At 38.8% G+C, this 21759-nt stretch overlaps 1 protein-coding gene across 1 annotated transcript in view; it reads left to right on the top strand.

Annotated features, from left to right (window-relative positions):
- LOC136858065 (microtubule-associated protein futsch) overlaps positions 1–21759 on the top strand; it is a 335767-nt gene that overhangs the window by 193922 nt on the left and 120086 nt on the right. The window lies entirely within an intron of this gene.

Here is a 21759-nt window from a genome sequence, read left to right as displayed (position 1 = left end):
AAAATTCCTTGTCTGCATCAGCCCTTATTTGGAGCCATTTCTGATAAACCTTTTTACATTTATAAGCTGCTCTCACTTCATCGCTCCACAAAGATGTTCGCTTTTACTCATCTGTACACAGAGTTGTTCCTAGGCATTCCCGTGCTGTTTCAACGACAGCATCCCTGTATGCCACCCATTCTCTTTCTAAATCCTGAATCTGCTTACAGTCGACTGTCCGGAACTTCTCACTAATTATATCCATGTACTTCTGTCTAATTTTATTGTTCTGGAGATTTTATACCCCTATTCATTTGCAGACAGATTTCACTTTCTCTATCCTAGGCCTACAGATACTTAGTTCACTACATATCAGATAATGGTCTGTATCATCGAAAAATCCCCGTAAAACCTGTACATTCCTAAATGATTTCCTGAATTTGAAGTTGGTTAAGATATAGTCTATTATGGATCTGGTAACCCTACCCTCCCATGTGTAGCAGTGAATAGCCTTATGCTTGAAGATTGTATTCATAACTGCTAAACCCATACTAGCACAGAAGTCCAGGAAACGCTTGCCATTCCTGTTAGCTTCGATATCTTTCCCACATTTACCAATCACCCTTTCGTATCCTTCATTTCTATTTCCAACTCTCACGTTGAAATCGCTTATTAGCACTATCCTATCCTTGCTGGTGACCCTGACTACAATGTCACTCAATGCTTCATAAAACTTGTCAACTTCATTCTCATCTGCACCCTTACATGGTGAATACACTGAGATAATTCTCATCCTAATACCTCCAACTGCCAAATCTACCCACATCATTCACTCATTTATGTGCCTAACAGAAACTGTGTTGTGTGCAATAGTATTCCTGATGAACAGTCCTACCTCATACTCTGCCCTTCTCTTTTTAACACCCGTCAAGTACACTTTATAATCTCCCATCTCTTTCTCGTTATCTCCCCTTACTCAAATATCACTTACTCCCTGCACATCCATATGCATCCTCTTTGCTGACTCAGCCAGTTCTACTTTCTTTCTCTCATAAGCCCCATTAATATTGATAGCTCCCCATCAAATCCATTTTGTTCGCCAAGTTGTTTCCAAGAAGTGCCTCGCCTGTCAAATGGGAGTGGGACTCAGTTACTCCCATAGGCCTGAGGCTTGCTTAGAATGTTTTGAGCTTGGTAATTTCATGAAGCAGGATCCGACCCTACTTACACATAGTCCAAGTGAGGATCCCTCCTCTAACGGGTTAGGGACCTCAGTGTATTGTATAGTCCGAACCACCTGAGCACAAGAATGGCCATGTCTCAGAACACATTCGAGACGCCCACTCCTATTCCGTAGCAACTGGTATCATGACTCTCAGGACCAATTACTAGACCACTCAGCCGTTGCCTATGGTTCACGAACTAGGACGTGACTACAATGAGTTCCAAATTCTTTAAACTGATTTTATTTACATAAGGTTCACCTTACAGTTTTGTTGGTTACAGTGTAGTTGTTTCCATAGATCCTCCTTGATGGACAGCTACTCACCCATGGAAACACGATCCCTCGTGTGCAGCAAGCAAACCATGGAACCCCGATCCCTTGTAGGCAGCAACCAAACCATGAAAACACAATCCCTTGTGAGCAGCAACCAAACCATGGAACCACGATCCCTTGTAGACAGCAATGGGTCGTCTTTGATTCTTGAAGGTCCCGGCTTGGGGTAACCTCTCATTGAATATGTTACGCAAGTGTCCACTTTTAACTGTCCCCCGAGTAGCGGTATGATTCACATAAACCACATCACTTTGTGAATTGCAATCATTGACTCGGTTCTATCTTAGAACCCAAACGTAAAATTAGAAAAATACGTTGCACTTGAGAAACTTGTGGTGGCTTTCCACAAGAAAAAAAAAGTTAGACTTCTATCACTTGCATAGAGTCTTTCTACCAAATTAATATTTGCACTGTCCTTTGGAACTCATCACAACACAGTTTATTCCTATTCACGTTGAGAAATAGAATGTCTGATGGAATAACTGTACTCTTAGAATTATAATTCTAAAGAAACTGAATGTTTGTAGCGACCTGATACAAGCACAGTTCACTTGGAAATTTCATTTGCATTTTACATCAATGTCTATGAGTTCACTTGTGTCCTTTTATGTAGTGTAAATCACTTGGAAAAATCACTAGCATTTCTAACTATGGTACTGCATGCTATGCAAAGCAATTATTATTATTTTTATGAATAGTCTGTTCAAAGAAAAACAACATATCACTTTCACTACTTAAGTGAATGATTAAACACTTGTTGTACATAAAGTAAAATCTTAGGATGTTCTGTTATTCACATCTTAATTGTAAAGTTTAAGTCAAATTCACTTGGAAAAAAATCACTATTATGGCTTCTAGCACACACATAAATGTTGATTATGCAAGTCTTAGAATCACCTTCTACAATATTTATAAGTCCCTCAACGAGGTTCAACTTACTCAAGTACTCTAACTCCGGAATTATTCTATGTTCCACAACTCGCACCTCACTTAGGCATAATCTCGCCCTGCAGGCTGACTCCATATCATGCGGCGAACCAACGTCGTCGTGTTGCCGATGTGAACTGCCGTGACAGGACCATGAGTTGTGGCCTCCTATATTATCTAGCTCTGATGTAACGTTTTATGAAATCTGGAATATCTCCGTAATCCCTGGATCGATTTTGGAGAAATTAACCTGAGGAGACATTTGAAATGTGCACTATAAGATGCCGTTGTTTCTGAATCGATGCCTCAGTTGGTTTAAAATGTAGAAAAATTATTGGATGGATGTTTCCAGATCGTGTGACGCAACCTGTCCTTGACTCCGCACTGGCTGTGTGATGATGAATGTAGCATTGTGCGGGTTGACCACTTGCTCCTGCGAGGCTTTGTTATTATGAGTGCTGAAAATACACTCGCTAATAGTTTATAAATTATTTATGGTGTATTTTATTTAAGAAATACTTCATGTACGGTCAATCCCAGTACGCTAGTGATTAGTAAATGGTATACTATCGCCTCTCCTACTCTGCCAGCCAACATTCTGATGGTGAAGATATTTTTCCACCAACAGAACTTGAACCAGCAAACCACAGTGTCAGACCATATTATAGACTTGATGCCCTAACGATCGAGGCTACTAGGCGGGCTTACAAAAAATATCATTAACCATAACCGTTGTCTGATTTTCTGACTTTCACCTTTTTCATGTATAGCTCTTTTAAAAAGTATAATATACTATATTCCTGCGTAGTAATTTATAACAGGGTTTATTTAAGTGTGTGCAAAAGCATAAATTGTAGGGTATGTGAGTTCTTTGAAAACTTGACTCTCAAACAATTAACAGAGTCACTGATTGTTCGGAATTACTACGTAGCAACAACAGTGTTGGAACCACTTAAAATGGAATGTTTGAGGGGGGTGAAAGGGATGTAGGCAAGGCCAACCACAGCAAACTGGCCATGTTTCTAACATTCCTTCTATTTTATCTGTAGTATTTTGACAACTTACTGCTCATGAAATTTCATTTAACCACAGATTTATACGTATAATCCTTCATTGAGGAAAGTGACCCTCAAAGGGTTTGCCATAAGACACAGTATTGTAAGATTTTTTTTTTTTTTTAAGAATATAAATTGTTCGTTAAAAGAAGCACGGACCCACGCACAGCCTCCTTGTCAATTGTACTAGGCAGCTTTTTTGAAGGCAAATCTCTTCCACTACTCATCCATCACAGATATTGAAGATATTGAATCTAGCGTGTGTCTTACCACATAACTCCACAACACTGCTTACTAAAGCATTGGTTGTTCTGTTCTTCATTACCACTTTTTGGTTCAGAAACTGGTAGTTCATTGCTTGTTATCCCATTCCTTCAATTTCCAGTCTTTACCATATGTGTCCATCTCCTGGTTAGTTGCGTTACTTTAAACCCAGTGAGACCAGCCACAAGAAGTCGATGTATACCTTCAAGACATTCACTTGGAAATACTTTGATGTCTCGCACTTTAGCTCCACTAACTATGTCTGTAATAATATAATCTACCAGAGATTTTGATTTGCCATCCCAGCTGTATCTAGACACCTTTGGACTTCCTTCCTTCTGGAACCATGTTGTTTTTCACCAAGAGTTTGTTTGTCAAGTGTATTCGGAAGATAGTATGTTCGAGCCCAACTGTCTGCAGCCCTGAAGATGATTTTCCGTGGTTTCCCATTTTCGCACCAGGCAAATGCTGGAGCTGTACCTTAATTAAGGCCACGGCCGCTTCCTTCCCACTCCTAGCCCTTTCCTGTCCCATTGTCGCCATAAGACCTATCTGTGTCAGTCCGAGGTAAAGAAACTTGCAAAAAAACTGTGAAATAGACGACTAAAAACCCTATATATACACGCATAATCATTTAAAATGACCTACCATAAATTAGATATATACATCTTTCCAATTAATTGCACAGTTTGATAATTTTATGTACATGCTGTGATGTTCAAAACATCACATTCGCCCCTCTGTGCCCGAAATCAATGACACTTCAGTTGAGGGCTCACACCTACATACGGCCACTTACATTTCTCTTATGCCTACACTTGTGTCTAAAGCAACTCTAAATTCCCTCATTGTACAACATTGCACACGTGAAACAATATGTTACAAAATTACTTATTGCTCTCTTCCACAACTTGATTGTTTGTTATCTTGATAATTCCACATACAACTTCATTACAACAGATAATATAACACTTCAAATTTTCCTTTATAGAAAAACATACACAGTATCTTACTTAGCGAGCTTTTGATATCTCACTCCTCCAAGTGTCCATCATATCTTGCTGATTTCATGAATCCATTGTTTGAAACACTAGACAATTGGGAACATGCATCAATTTCAAAAATATTTATTTTGAAAAGTACACCAATGAAATAGTACGTAAACGTATTACATTGTGGTATGTTGCCTTGTTTTATACCATTAAAAAAATATTTAATAGTGCCTTTCCGCTAGGCGAGTGAAACGGCCTCTGACGTAAGCGGCGCGCTGTGACGTCACGATCCAGTACCGCATGGAGCTCTACCAGCCGTTGTGCATCAGCCGTTGCTAAAAGCCGATTGTTTATTATTCATGATCGCGAATAACTTCGAAATGTCAGAAGAAAGGTTCAAAACAGCACAGTCAGACAATCTACCATGTGTAGATGTCATCATTCTTGAAAAATGTGACTTTTGTGGCCGCAGAAATTAGCGGATAACAAGCAAGTTTGTAAGTGGCGTCTTTTATATACGTGCAATGTACTGTAACCCATAGTATTAGGATAACAACGAACCTGGATAGATATCACATCACTTTCAACATTTCCTTCTAGACTGATTCCCCTATTAAAGAATAACATTACATTTTCGGGCTTTCAGCATTAGTAAAGTAAGAAATCGGATTTCAGCACTAACATAAACATATAGGTAGCATTATAGTACTAGTCCTCCGCTTCTGTGATGTAGTGGTTAATGTGTGCCACTCCCGGAGGCCCGGTTTCGCTTCCCGGCTCTGCCATGAAAGTTGAAAACAAATAGTACGAGGGTTGGAACGGGGTCTACTCAGCCTCGGGAGGTCAACTTAGTAGAAGGGTTTCGAATCGCACCTCAGCCATCCTCGAAGTGGTTTTTCGTATTTTCCTACTTCTCCTCCAGGCACCTAAGGCCACGGCCGTTTCCTTCCCTCTTCCTTGTCTATCCCTTCCGATCCTCCCATCCTCCAACAAGACCCCTGTTGAGCATAACAGGTGAGGCGGCCTGGGCGAGGTAATGGCCCTCCTCACCAGTTTCATCACCATACTCAAAGTCTCACGTTCCAGGACACTGCCCTTGAAGTGGTAGAGGTGAAATCCCTCGCTGAGTCCGAGAGAAAACCAACCCTGAAGGATAAACTGATTAAGAAAGAAAGAAAGAAGGAAAGAAAGAAAGATCATAGTACTGTAGGTCTATAACCTATCATTTCTGAAAAAATATATATATTTATGGTTGGGGCAACTGGCCTACCCACTTCCGGGGCCCATGAAAGAGAATTAAATATCTTTGTGGAGGGAAAAAGTTAAACATGATAAAGATAAATATGACTTCATCTAGTTTTCACAAGTTGGGCTGAGTGGTTCAGACGGTTGAGGTGCTGGCCTTCTGACCCCAACTTGGCAGGTTCGATCCTGGTTCAGTCCGGTGGTAGTTGAAGGTGCTCAAATACGTCAGCCTCGTGTCGGTAGATTTACTGGCACGTAAAAGAACTCCTGCCGGACTAAATTCCTGCACATCGGCGTCTCCGAAAATCGTAGAAGTAGTTAGCGGGGCGTGAAGCCAATAACATTAATTGCATTTGGCTTTTAACAAGCTGAGCATATCAGGAAAGAAAAGTGTCCTGGTGACATTTTAGTCGCTCAATACAGGAATGTCTTTGGGTGCTGTGACTTTTACTTTTTTTTTTGTTTTTGCTGTTTGCTTTACGTCACACCGTCACATATAGGTCTTATGGCGACGATGGGACAGGAAAGGCCTAGGAATGGGAACAAAGCGGCCTTGGCCTTAGGTACAGCCTCAGCATTTGTCTGGTGTGAAAATGGGAAACCACGGAAAACCATCTTCAGGGCTGCCAGAAGTAGGGTTCAAAACCTTCTATCTCCCTGATGCGAGCTCACAGCTGCGCGCTCCTAACCGCACGGCCAACTCGCGCGGTATTTTTACCCTTCGGTTTATTGACTTGGCTTGTATAACCTAAAACTTAGGCTAAGTTGGATAATATTTTAAACACCTACATCACTATTTTCACCTGTGTGCAATTATGGTATTTATTTCATTAATATTATGATAATTATTATAATTGAGCATTGTTAACTTATAAGACCCCAACAAACAAGCATTGGTCTTGTGTAGAGTTATACATTTGTTAAATTCACGTTGTTTCCTTTCATGATGTACACGCCTGTTCTTTGTTGCTTTATAGAGTATTTAGATATAGCCTAAATTTCTTTACCAATTAAGCTCATTAATAAAGACATACATAACTGTCCCATGCCAAGATATATTGGTAGAATTAGAGCTGTCAAAATGGTTCATAACCCCTTTGATTTATTATCTTGACATGGATCACCCAAAACATAGGTTAGGTTTGGAGAATACTTTAATAATCAGCATTATTTAATGCACTGTTTATTACTTTCATATTCCAAGATGTAATTGAAGCATTTAAATAAAGCATCATACATTAAAATTTAAAGTTTTACCACTAGAACAGCGGACATGGAAAAGTGATTTGAAAATTCAAACAAATTCATCTTACGTTAAAATCTTCAAAAAAATAAACTGTAGACTTTCTCGATATATCACCAGCATTTCTCCGGCTCGCCAAAATCCATTTCTCCCTAGTTTTAGCGTCTTTGGAACATGTATAAACAATTTGTTTGGTATGGTATGTGATGTGCTATTGCACATCGGAACTCTACACCATTTATAAGTTTTCTGCCTCACTGTCTGCGCAGGATTCATTTTAAGTCTAAAATATACCACGCAGATTATTATCCGATGTATAGACCTCGAATTTAATAAAACTAGACACTAACGTAAAGTAGAAATACGCGAAGTGTATCCTGCTTCTCACAGCGCACTACGTGTTATTTCGTCTGCTAATTCAGTCAACCTGTACGATGACGTCAGACCAATGAGATCGCGTACTTGCGTGACGTGACATTTTCGTAGATTTTTATCATGTTTGGAGTTATTATTTGTACATTCTGATCACATTTTTGAATTCTGCATGAAATTTTGAATCAGATTAGCATATTTTTAATTAAAACCCCGGATCATGCATGTTCCCTATTCAATTTACACTTGTACAAAAATTACACAGACATAATATACTGTATTACATAATCATCCTGCCCTTCCACTCTTTTAAGTGTTTCTGAGTTCTTGTTGTACTTCACACATGCTAACACATTCACGTGGTTTTAGCCTATGGTAAAATCATTGCAAGTCTTTAGGATGACTTCATATTATCTACTGCACCCGCCCCTACCCTATGGGCTCCGGCGATAAATCTATAGGGTTACTAATGGGTTAAAATCAAATGGGCATCAAATATAACTTAGCGGCATAGGGGTAGGAGGAGACGGGGGGCATATCTAAAAATGACGTACGTGGAGATCGGCATGAGGTTCCTCATTTAAATTCACGACAAAAGTTATGTTACAAAACCTAGTCACACCAATAGGTTTAATAGAAGTGCGAGTTAAGAAACGAGGCTCTGGCAACTCTGTATCAGCGTGCAGCGTGGCCAAGCATAGGTCGCATGAACTCGGCGTTCTGCCGGAGCTGTCTTATTACCTCAGTGAGACGAGATAATGCCATAAATGTCGGTTGTGTGGACGCACCGATGTTCGAGTCGCGTTCGTGCCATATATTTTTTTAAATAGTTAATGTATAAAATTGTATACAATGTACACCTCCACTATGCAATACACTATGTTCTGTCTTACAGTTACAGTTACCTTTAATTTAATATTCAAACATAACATGAACTTCTTACAGGCGTAAACGACCATAATAAAGCGAATACGTAGAACATAATAGCGGATACAGTAACATTGTCTCTATGCAATGTGGTACAAGGAAACACAATTACAGTACACTAGGTAGGCTACACTGGATTGCCCATTATGCTACGCACAATAATTCCATAGTGTACGTGTGACATCCAGTCTTATCTTCACAGAGCCGGTACGTACACTTACGAGCAACGTTCACATCCCAGCAGATGTTCAAAGCGACCACCTTGCATTTGCAAACACTTCGCCACTCGCTGGAGCATACTTTGCCGGACCCTACACACAACACACCTGCATCCACCATTGCCAATGCAGCATGCACGCGAGCTATTAGGTCTTGTACATCCATGGATAGAGTACTATAAACATATTCCTTTAAGTGTCCCCACAAATAAAAATTAAAGGATTAAGGTCTGGGGATCATGGAGGCCAGAACATTGGACCTCCACGACCAGTCCATTTCCCTGGAAACACTTCATTTAAACAGTTACGCACAGTCATTCCAAAGTGTGGCAGTGCACCATCATGCTGAAACCATTGCTGCCGCCGAACACCAAGTGGAACGTTTTCTAAAGCGTCAGGCAAAGTATTGCCCAGAAATGTACGATAGCGGGGCGCATTCAACTTGTCCGGATATAGGTAAGGGCCTAAAAGCACTCCTCCCACGATTCCAGCCCACAGGTTTATGCCAAAGCGTGCTTGAAAGCCACGTTCACGGGTGACGTGGGTTGTGGTCAGACCAATAATGGCTGTTGTAATGGTTGAAAATATCTTCCGGAGTGAAGCTACATTCGTCACTCCGAATCACATTCATTATAAAATGTTTGTTATCTTCAACTTGTTGCAATAGCCATTCACAGAACTGTACTCGTTGAATGTGGTCTTCTGGCCGCTGGTGTTGAGTTAACGTGTAATGATATAGATGCAGTTTTTCGTCGTGCAACACGTCAACAACCAGTGTTTGAGATACCTGAAACTGCCTTGCAATATCACACGTACTTTGCCGAGGTGATTGGTAAACGGCTTCAAGAATGTCGTCCTCTGTTTGTGGAGTATGTCTGGTCCTTGGATGACCTCTGTCCACTACTTGTGGACAAAGTTTACCGGTTTCCCGTAGGCGTTGCTCAAGGCGACGAAAAGCATTCTTATCTGGATGGCGCCTTTGAGGGTCCCGTGCTGCATACTCACAAGCAGCAGCAGAAGCTTGGTTACCGGATGCACCCAATACTAAAAGCATATCAGCGTATTCGCCGTTTGTGTACTCCATCAGGAAGCCGCTCCACATGCACTTGACAGGGCCAGTTATGGTTGTGCACTGCGTGGTTAGTCGACTCGAGCATTCGGTTGAATGGATCACACTGTCATGTGTTTGACTATTTTCATGTGTTCGACTATTGTCATGTGACAACAGGATGTTATGCTTACAAACGCAGTTACACGACTGGAACTAGGGACCTGACGTCACGCACGCACACACACACACACAAGAATAAAAAAGCAATCTGATGTAGATTCGAGCCGTAGCTCCATAGTGCATGTGGGTTTGATAACCGAGCCGTCTACTCAGTGAGCTGCGACGGTAGGTACGGAAGAGTGGGATGATGCACGTTTCTCTATTACATTCCGATGTGCTGCAGGATGTGACAATGTTGCCAGCTTCTTGTTTTTGACTTGTTTTCAACAGCACCAGATCCAATTTGGCTATAGAAACTTTTGTCTTGCATTGGGATGAGGAATCGCATGCTGACCTCCAAGTGTGGCATTTTTTGTTCACCCTGTATATTAGAATAAGAACAAGTTCGTATAAAGTTAAAATTATATCAAATGAATATTAAATCCTGATGAGTATGGGGAATGAAGTATACAAGTGATATACAGGAATTGATTCTACCTTTGTTGTAGATTATTTTTAAGAATCTGGTATTGAGGGATAAGACCGAGTAATGACCAACTGTAAAGCAAATATGCCATGACTTAACATGTACAGAAACATTTAACATAAATAACTGAAGCTATTTCCATATTACTGGGCCATTAAGTTATACACTCATGCAAGCAAGTCTGAGTGACACCTGTTCTTCTACAAGTTGTTTTCCCATTGGAATAACTGAACATGATATGATGCAGTCTGTACAAGTATTCAAATGTCACTGGTTCGGATCGAACCTACACTACACAATCTTGCTGCACCTTGGGTAAGAACCATTGTCGACGCTGAATGCACACACAAAAAAAATCAAGATATATGACAGAATCAAGAAAAATAGCACATAAGAAACACACATTTTTATATGCACAAGCATGCGAGATCCACGTAATTTATCCCAACACAGTGAGATAACTGTATACATGCCCAGGATCTAACCCGAGTCTCCAGGGATCCTGAAATCCTACTATCCATTTAAATACAAGTAACAGTAAGAAAGTAAATATGAAATATAGAATACCGGGTCACTTATTATTGGAATAGGTCTAAATCAGCTGTGCCAATAAATCAATCAACACACTCACCAGTCAGGCAAAGATTCATAATATGGTCGAGCCTTACAAAAGAACACTGCCCACGAGTCTTGCACAAAAAATACGGTTCTAGCCAGCCACCCCTCATATTGGGTAAGGCTCCCAGCCGCTCGTTAAAGATAGATAAACTTGTCCTTTCTAAATACACATCATATTATACCACAGCATATCGCTATTATCATGAGGTCAATTCCTCATTCATCTCTCAAATTAAAAGCCTCTACATGTGCCATTACCATTTGACAACAATATCTCGCACCGTGAGTCCTGACTTTGTATACATCTCCGCACATAATTTCACACACAGCTGATCTGATGATAATTAAACATCTACATCAGAATATCAAGTTACCGGCTTCTGATACTAATATGATTACAATTATTATTATTATTATTATTATTATTATTATTATTATTATTATTATTATTATTATTATTATTATTATTATTATTATTGATCCTGTCAAAATGAATCTAATCTCTATCTGGCGTGCCTGCACGATTTACGTATCACGTACGCTTTAATTATGACAACAGATGGTCATTATAACAATGCACGCATGAATAAAACAATATACTAGGTAATTTAAAGAACACATGCGTTGATCAAATGACACACACAGTATTTGTAACAATACACGCGTTAATAAAGCAACCTACACTTGAAACAACACACGCGTTAAATCAAAACAGCACAAATAAAAATGAAATGATCCCTAGCTAAGTATATCATTGGAGGGTTTTGGATCGGTCTTCTGGGCGACTCATATAGTTGCATCTCTTCTCACATACACCTATCCTACCATAATACCACTACACATGCATACTAACTATGCTGGATAAATACCAGCTCCCCATCCTACATAATCTACCTAGGATCTATCAAACTACTCCTTGTTTAGCACGATTAATGAAATGTAAAATCTCCTAATAAGATGGAAAATAACATTCCTTTTCCCACAAATAAATTTTCCCATATTTACAATTAAGGCCACTCAGACTTGTTACAAAGGAAAAACTCTGTGCTCTGCTTCGGCACATTTACGTTTGAATAAAATTTGAGTCCCTAAGATCATAGCTACAGTTTTACGAAAAATAATTCCTGTATCCCAAAATCATGCATAAAAAGATTTACTCAACCTTAATCCCTTTGATACACCTTCGTCAGCTCGGGTGGTCATCTTGGAGGTCTTAGTGCCGATCCATCATAACTGAGACGGTCGCTGATTGCACCTGTTGACTGCTGGATTGAATCTCCATTGTCCTTGGCGAGTGATGACCCTCCAGTTATCTAGGCACAGAACGTGCACAAGTTTAATCCACGTTACGCACGTCAGCTTCACCGTGCACAACCCATTGCGTTCTTTGATTAACAAGTCCTGAATCAAAGAATATTGATACAAGGTATTTCGATACGGCCCGCACAATAGAATCCATGACTCAGCACTGAGTTACCATGTATCTTACTGAAAAAATACATTTATTTCTTCGTGTCCCCTTAGTTACCTCGGGTAAGCGTTGAGTAGTAATAATAATAAAAAGTTTACGAGTTACGCAATGTTTTTAAAACCCGACACGGTTTGTTCAATCACTATTTAAGTCGCATGTGTTAATACAATGCACAAATTCATTTGAATTAAACAGTTTTTAGCTATTTCCACACAACAGTTCACTAAACGAAGGAATACTGGAAGCTTTCCTAACGTAGGTCTGCCCCTCGTGAGAAGAAAGATCCAAGTGTGTGGGCTGATGCTTCTGCAGCCTTTTAACAAGTAAGAGGCTACCGCCTCTCGAAACTCTTACAGCCTGTTCACGGCCTATCAGATGCAAAATAGTGCAATAATTAGGTGGCCAGTACCTACCTAATGTAAATGAGACATGTCCGTACGAAATCCTATTGTGGGATCGCTCGTAATTAATAGATATCTCTCCTCGATTTCTCCCCTCGAGTGAATCCCCTTGTCGATGAGGTGTGAAGAGATAAGCCAGATGGCCCCCAGTACTTTTCCATGGTTATGTAACCAAGTATTCGTTCTTTAGCAGTAGATTATTAATGGAAAAGACACCATGCACTCTAAATAAATTCTCCAATTACTACCAGCTCTTCTGGATCAAAAGGCAAAGCTGGAATATGAATTTCATTAATTCTTTCCCGATGGCTCCCGTATTTCAGTTTGAAAACGTTTACTTCTCCCACTCAACTACTGCATGAGGTGGGGGTGACTTCTCCTAACTTTCATCCTGGTGGTTTACCGACTCGGCCCCACCTGTGACGCCACAAGCTTCAATCTCCTGCGAACTTGCCTGCTAGACAAAGAAAAGGTTGTGCAACAGATCGTAACTACAGAAAGATTTTAGAATAAAATTTAAAGGGTTGTTTTATCTCTTGCCATGATGTTAATAGTTATTGATTTAAAGATCTCTCTTCTCAAAATAGGGTTACGTCTGCGACTTAGATGACAAGTCTTGACCAAAGGTCCTTGGATCATGTCCCTGTCGGGTGTTTTACAGGGAACCTACAAATCTTAATGTCCAAATATTAATAATCCTTGTTATAGCAGATCAAATTCTAGGTTACATCATACATGGCATTACATAAGGAAAACAGATGTAACCTTGGTTAATGAACTCGTGTCTACTATATACCTCACACACACATTGTTTTGACAACAGATAAATCTAGGAAAATCCACCTTCCAGAGAGTGGTCACTCCTTTCTGCGACAGGTATTTTATGTAAAATATAAGAGTAGTCTTGCCTACTGGCGCACATCACATATCTACTTAAAATCCACCCGACTGGTAATATACTTACACAGGCTTCTAATGTTGTACGACCCAAGCAGAATGCTATATTTAATGCTCTAATTAAAACTGCTGAGCTCTTCTTAGTCCCGTAGGGAACGCGCTGAAAATGATACGAGCTATTCTTACTGCTAAATGCAGTTAGAGACCTGTCTTCTACTCTCAAAAGGATCTTCCAAAAGCTACATTTTAAATCAACAAATGGAAACCATTTTTTACCCTGAAAACCCTGAATCAACTCTTCAATTGTCTGTGATTTAAACTGGACAGCACAAATACGTTTATTCATCTCTCTAGATCGATACACAGTCGAACACGTCCATCACTCTTAGGGACAACAATTAAAGGAATTAGATATTTGCTATTTGACACTTCACTCATCCCATTGGCTAACATCGCTTGTATCTGATCGTCAGGTGCCTTGGCATATTTGTGTGGTATAGCATACCGTCGTAGCCCGCTGAAAGGACTGTCATCCAGCACTGAAAAAGAATGTTCATACACGCGTGTTTTACTGGGTTTCACAGAAATAATAATAATAATGTTATTTGCTTTACATCCCACTAACTACTTTTTAAGGGTTTTGGAGATGCCTAGGTGCCAGAATTTAGTCCCACAGGAGTTCTTTTATGTGCTAGTAAATCTACCGACACGGGGCTGTCGTATTTGAGCACCTTCAAATACCACCGGACTGAACCAGGATCGAACCTGTCAAGTTGGGGTCAGAAGGCCAGCGCCTTAACCGTCTGAGCCACTCAGCCTGGCTGTTTCACAGAAAAAATATCAGTGTGTTCACATAACACTGCGAACAATTTGTCCCTCTAGACTTCCTCTAATTTACTGTTACTCGCATCTTCAAATAAGGCATCTTTCTTATCTTCTTTGAACCATACCTGACATAAACTAAACCCCTTTTTGGGTTCCTCCTCAAATCTAGAAACCTCAATAACACACCACATGGCACAAACATCCGTTTTCCTCTGAATTCCATTTCTCAGCTCAAGTTTGATATACTTATTATCCCACTTCAGATTTACCATTGCTTCTTTGCAATCTAACTGGGCCAATTTTAAGGTCAGCCAATCACATCCGAAGTTAAAATCAAATACCAGTTGAGGAATAATCAGACATACCTTTACTGAAATAAAACCCTCTATACTTGCTTGCAGATTTGCTTCGATCTTTCACCAACAGCTGTAGCAATGAATGTTGACTTGACAGGCATCTCTTCCATTTTAATATCCTGTTTAACTAAAGGATCATACCATTCTGAGCTAATACATGATTTCTGACTTCCTGTATCAATTAACGCCTGAACATACGCCCCACACACTCCTATTTTAATGACAGGGTTAACGACTTCGTCATCCGAATCTAAATAATTATGATCTGGTTCATACATAAGATCTCCCTTAACATTTAGGTCATATGGCAATAGTTTCATAACACAATTTCTAACTACTTGCAAATAAGGCTGGAATTCTGACCCTTTATTACAGCCTGCATTTAGTTTAAAGGTTATGCTTGTGTACTAACACTCGGCTCATTGGTAACTTGTCCTCTCTCTCGTTGGGTATTTCCCGTTCGGTGTTCAGTGCTCCGCTCATACCGTTATTTCGTGGTTGAAACCGATTACGACTCATAGTTTTGCTGTCTCCTATTTTCCCTTGGTTCATTATGAGGTACAAAATTATGTGGGTTTCCTGTTCTATGCCAAATGTATCCTAATGCGTCAAAAACTCCCTAATAACTGCTCCATTTCATGGATAGTTTTAATTCTTTGGATGCATGTTGCTTCACGTACCCCATCCAGAAAATGTGATGTTTGAACTTCCCAAATACTACCCTTTCTCTTTCACGGCTCTGAATGTGTTCATTCCAATATTTTTCTGTGAACTTCGTCTTCAATTTCTTCAGACTGTTCTTGTTGTTTTTATAGATTGAAAACCAGGAACACGTCTCTCCCACAAATAATCTATAATGTCAATCACCTCTTCCCTGTCCATAAACCCCTCCTCACTCTGTTTCCCAAACCGTTTTTATACTATCTTAAGAAATTCTAGCGGGTTAGTTTGTTTCCCAATGAACCTTGGTAATTCTATTTTCTTACTGTAATTCCATCCATGACTTTGTCTCTCATGTTACCTTGTCTTTCCCTTACTTCTCACCTTATTCATGTTTCTGCTATTGATTATCTACGTTTTTCTCTCTCCTTTCAATTTCATTCACTAAAGTATTCTGTTTTTTTTCAACGTCTTAATTTCCACTGTATTGCCTTTACAATCGCAAAATTTTTCTCTGTGTTCCCTAATGTTGTCTTCTATCATACACTTAACCATATCGATATTGTTTTGTACCTATTCTTTAAATTCCCTTATTTCCTCCTTTTGGGTCTCCGCTTTGTTATTAATACTTGTCACCTGTTTCTTTAACTCCTATCTTGTGTTGTTGCTTTCTTATCCATCAATTCCAAAAACTGTCTTCTCCGCTCTACAAATTTCTTTTCTTCCTCATGTTCATTTTGCTTAGTTTTCTCCTGCTTTTCCTCTATCTGCTTGTTAACTCTTTCATTTTGTTGAAATACTTCGTTTAACTGTTTACTGTGTTCGTCCATCCTTTTATTAGCTTCGACGTTGTGTTCAATTCCCTACCTAATTCACATTTAGTTTGTTCTATTTCTTTTTTATTTCTGATATCCCTGTTCTCGTATGCTCTGTTTTGTTTAATGTCATATGCATTATTTTTAGTAATTGATTATTATTACTTTCATTGTTAGGGTTAACCTCTACCTCACCCCCCATCGTACTGTCGTCTGAATCTATAATAACTTCATCATTCCTACTCTTATTTCCTTCGCTATCTTCGGTCCTATTACATGTTTCCCCCTTTATACTCTTATACTCTTTACACTCTTCTCTAGAATTACTTAAAGCACTACCCTGTAGCACGTGCCCACTACGCAGTGTCATGTCTTGCTCCTCTTGTTCAGCCCCAAAATCAAACACAAAAACAAAATACATTGTGGATGCACAACAGTTACCCCCTTAAACACTGATTCTGTCTTCTTTACAGCCGTTCTCTACAAGTACTTACTGGTTTTCGTGCTCCACGCTTGCTGCGCCAATATGTGACGTGTCAGGTCACCTTAATTTTAATATAGATAAATACTCGCTCATTTCCCTCCTCATAAATAATATCTCTTGGGCACCAGCCTTCAAACTTTTTTGGCTTGAAGACGACAGTTGATAATTAATAGTAATAAGTAATGAGACTTTACGTACTCCCAGAGGTGGTGTGACAGAACACTATCCACTAACTACACTTAAACTAGGAAATAAAGGATCATTAATAAGACTTTATGAAAGCACCAATTCAAATAACGCTTTATTAGGATGATAAATGTGACGGCATATTTACGAAAACTGACCTTAATGGAAACAAAAGAAAAATGTTATTAAATAAAATTTAATAAAATGAACTGTTACACAAAGACTTGCAGTAATTTATGCCATTGGCTCACCATTTATAGATTCTGGTATCTGGACACCTTCGATGTAGGAGCTGTTGTTTGATGGTCCACTCATACTGCTGTTGTCATCTCTCGTAGTAAGTACAGGTCCTGTTTCTAAGTTGTGCATTGCCCACTAATTGGGCAACGACTTTCCTGACCTTAACACTTCCTGTATTACTCATCACATAATATGGTAATGAGCCCTAATTTCAATATCGAAACCACCTTGGGTTGTGTTCATGGAGAGAATACACTCGTATTCTTCCGTATTACAGAAATGTTGTGTAACTAAAGATATTCACAAATATAAGGATAGGAAGCTTCCACCTAATCAGTACTTTATTTTGTCTTATTAATGTACAGGACCGGTTTAACCCCATTTAGAGGTCATCTTCAGCTGGTTATATATATACTAAAATTATCATAACATATAATTAAAACATCACTAAATTCATTGAAGAGTGTCACATGATATGAATAAAAGTTTTATAGTATCAATATTACAGTTTCTTCCTCATGGCTTTAAAACAATCGTCGAGTTAAATGACCTGAATGTGAGGCGGATAAGATATATTTGGTTAAAATATTATGTTCTTGAGCTTAGAATATACACTGTGTACTTGCAGTCCACACTAAAACTTTAGAGTTTAGTTAACAAAACATTTGTGATTACACAAGTGAGTTCATATGACGTTCTCGTATTTTTATACTTATTCTACTAGATTATACATATATGACCAACCATATTGTCTTCTATTGACATGGCTGTGTGTATAAAATATTGCTGGATCCAGTGATAAAAGTTATATGATATGATTGTTAGTGTTTACACTTATGTTTAAAATGTTCAAGTTCATTGTCTGCATTTGTGTTATAAAACCATCAAACTACATGTGAATAAATCTTAATCTATCAGATGCAATATTCTTCAGTTTAGAATTGTTCCGTGGCATTCATGCAATCCACATTAAGGCTTATATCTGTGCTGGGAAGCATTATGTAGATACTCAGTTGAATTTATGTAAAATTATAGTGTGGCTTGTTAATCTTGCGACGTGCATTCCCGAGTTTTGTGCTAACTATTTACGTTAAAATATCGTAACTTATCTTATTCCATTTTTGTGACACACTGTACAGCATTTAATTAGTGTGAAAGGTCCCTCTTCACTGTTAAGTTGTTGGACATGTCAGTGATTATGTAGGATGCTAAATAGTTTATTATGTCACCTATTCAATACATTAGAAATTTTATACATTTAGGAATTTATCATTATTTCCATATGAGACATGTTTCGCCTTTCTTTGAGGGCATCATCAGTCATAGTACTACCTCAAGGCATAAATCAGGTACTTGATCTTAGTATTTACAATTTAATTACAAGATATAATATTGACATATTACAGTGGGAGAGTCAAGAGAAAAACCATGTTCAATGATGATAGAGATAACAATATATCAGCCTTTGGCTGTAAATTATCAGTTGTGAAGGATAACAGCGTCACAATGTTAGGGTATGTCCTACAAAGGATGACTTAACATATTAACATGCGGCATTTTAAGGGAAAGATAAGTGACTTGCACTAATACGTGTGCACCATGTACTTAACAACCTTTCGTTTCGACTACACCTAAATTATATCTAAATATTACGACACCCAAACAAGTGAAGTAGTGAAATAATTTTCTCCCACAGCAGCCAAATTCACTGTTGCTTATGGAGCCATATTCACAAACCCAGAACTTCAACCAGACAGCTTCCAGTATGACTATCGCCTAATAGAACCTCATTTGGCAATCTTAAAAACCTTGGAATATTCTTCCTAGCATTCCAGTAATTGCGAACTGAGGTCAAACAACACTACATATTATTGTGTAGTTGCCTGTTAGTACTGCAGTCATCAACCAATTGCAGCAATAATGTGATGCACATTGGTGCCAGACATTTTGTATCCTTTCTCCCCAAACTGATCCCTTCTAAATATGTATTATAAGCCTGTAATTTCCCAACTGTTCAATAGAATAATGAAAATATTACCGTGTAATTGCCCTGTCAAACTGTGATCATCAACTAACGGCAGTAATTATTGTTATGAACATTAGTGCCAGACGCTTTGTACCCTTTCTTCCCAAACTGCTTCCACGTAAATATATATATATAAACTTTATAATTTTCTAAGATTTTCTAATAATGTAGCGTCAGTGATTCTTCAGACCACCCCTGCTGGACACTGCTAAAATACCCTGTGGTTTTACGCATTGGTGCCGACTACTGTGTCTGTAAATATGTTAATATAACCCCCTTTTAACTCCATATATTAATGAACATTGTTTTCTCAATGAACACTGTTTCTTAATGAAATTTTAGGAACAGTTACCAACATTTCTGATAATGTAAAGTCAATACTTCATATGAACCACTGCTGCTGGACACTGTCAAATATCCTGTGATCTTACCTGTTAGTGCAAGTCACTAACATGCCCCATGTTAATTATGTTAAGTCATCCTTTGTAGGACATACCCTAACATTGTGATGCTGTTATCCTTCATAACTGATAATTTACAGCCAACAGCTGATATATTGTTATCTGTATCATCATTGAACATTGTTTTTCTCTTGACTTTCCCACTGTAATATGTCAATATTATATCTTGTAATTAAATTGTAAATACTAAGATCAGGTACCTGATTTATGCCTCGAGGTAGTACTATGACTGATGATGCCCTCAAAGAAGGGCGAAACATGTCTCATGTGGAAATAATTATAAATTCCTAAATGTTTAAAATTTCTAATGTATTGAATAGGTGACATAAACTATTTAGCATCCTACATATAGTCTCTTCAATACGGATCAATAATGATATTTATCACTTGCAATGTCAATGATTGCCGCTGTTAACTTCTCAATGTGTGCTGTGTGCTGAGGGAGGAGAGTTGTTTTATATCATGTCAAAACAAAGCGATGTGTGGATTTATATCACGAAAAGTGAAAATGATAAGGCGTTTTGCACCACCTGCAAGCAACTTATTTCTTACAAGTCAAATGTTATCAATTTGAAAGGACATTTGCAAAGAAAACATAGGCCTATAGCAATATTTACTGAACTAACGTCTCATAGTGTTAAGGAAATACAATCAGTGCAAAAACAACCCAAGGAGACCTACAGATGATAGAGAGGAACCTAGCAGGCCTGATAGCGAAGCTTCGATGGCTGATTCATGTGTTGCACCTAAGAGACAAAGATTCATTAGGTAGTAGTCAGCAAAAATGTTTTATTTGCCCAAAAGGAATTAATTGATCGTGCCTTACTTGATATTTATTTTAGATTATCAGCCCTTTTGTCCGACTCCTTGGCTGATTGGTCAGCGGTGAGGTCTTCGGTTCAGGGGGTCCTGGGTTCAATTCCCGGCCAGATTGTGGATTTTAATCATGTCTGATTAATTCCTCTTGCTTGGGGAATGGGTGTTTGTGTTTGTCCCAACACCTTCCTCTTCGTATTCATACAGTATACTACACTACCAACCACCACAGAAAACACGCAATAGTGACCACATCCCTCCATATTGGGTCGGTGTCAGGATGGGCATCCGGTCGTTAAACATGGCCAGATCCACACGTGCGACACAGTTCACACCCACGACCCCACAAGTGTGATAAAAACATGTAAAAAAAGAAAGAAAAGGAAGATTATCAGCCCATTATTATTGTTGAGAATAGAGGGTTTTCTAAACTTATGAAGTGGATCCCTGGCTATGAATTGCCTGGTAGAAAGACTATTTCAAATGTGATGATTCCAGCACTCTATCATCAACAGTTTTCTTTAATTAAGACACAGTAACCAATGAAGCAGAGAATGTGTGCATAACAACATATTTGTGGACATCGTTAGTTGCAGAGAGTTACATTGCCGTAACAACGCATTACATTACGAAGGAGTTTTCCTTCAGAAGTGTTTTACTGAAGTGTTCTAGTTTTACTGGAAGTCCTAAATCTGTTGCGTTAGCAAATGAAATTAAGTGCATAATAACTGATTGGAAGCTGAATGACAAAGTGAATTTTTCCATTTCTAATGTTGCTAGTAATATAACAAATGCGTTTGAGGAAATTCTGAAGTGAGAACACTGTGGCTGTTTTGCTCATAAATTGAATTTGATTGTCCAGGGTTCTCTTCAGGAAATGCAAGTCAACATTGAGAAAATAAAAAGAAAAGTTTCAGCTACTTCAGGAGAAGTTCACTAGCAAGTGAAAAACTACTAAAGTACCAGATATCAAGTGGACGTGCAGTGCCTAAATGTCTTTCCGAAGACGTCACAACACGCTGGAAT

The sequence above is a fragment of the Anabrus simplex genome, chromosome 1 (assembly GCF_040414725.1).
Source record: "Anabrus simplex isolate iqAnaSimp1 chromosome 1, ASM4041472v1, whole genome shotgun sequence".
NCBI lineage: Eukaryota > Metazoa > Arthropoda > Insecta > Orthoptera > Tettigoniidae > Anabrus > Anabrus simplex.
The sequence above is the reverse complement of the archived record's forward strand: the minus strand, read 5'-3'. Positions and strand labels throughout refer to the sequence as shown.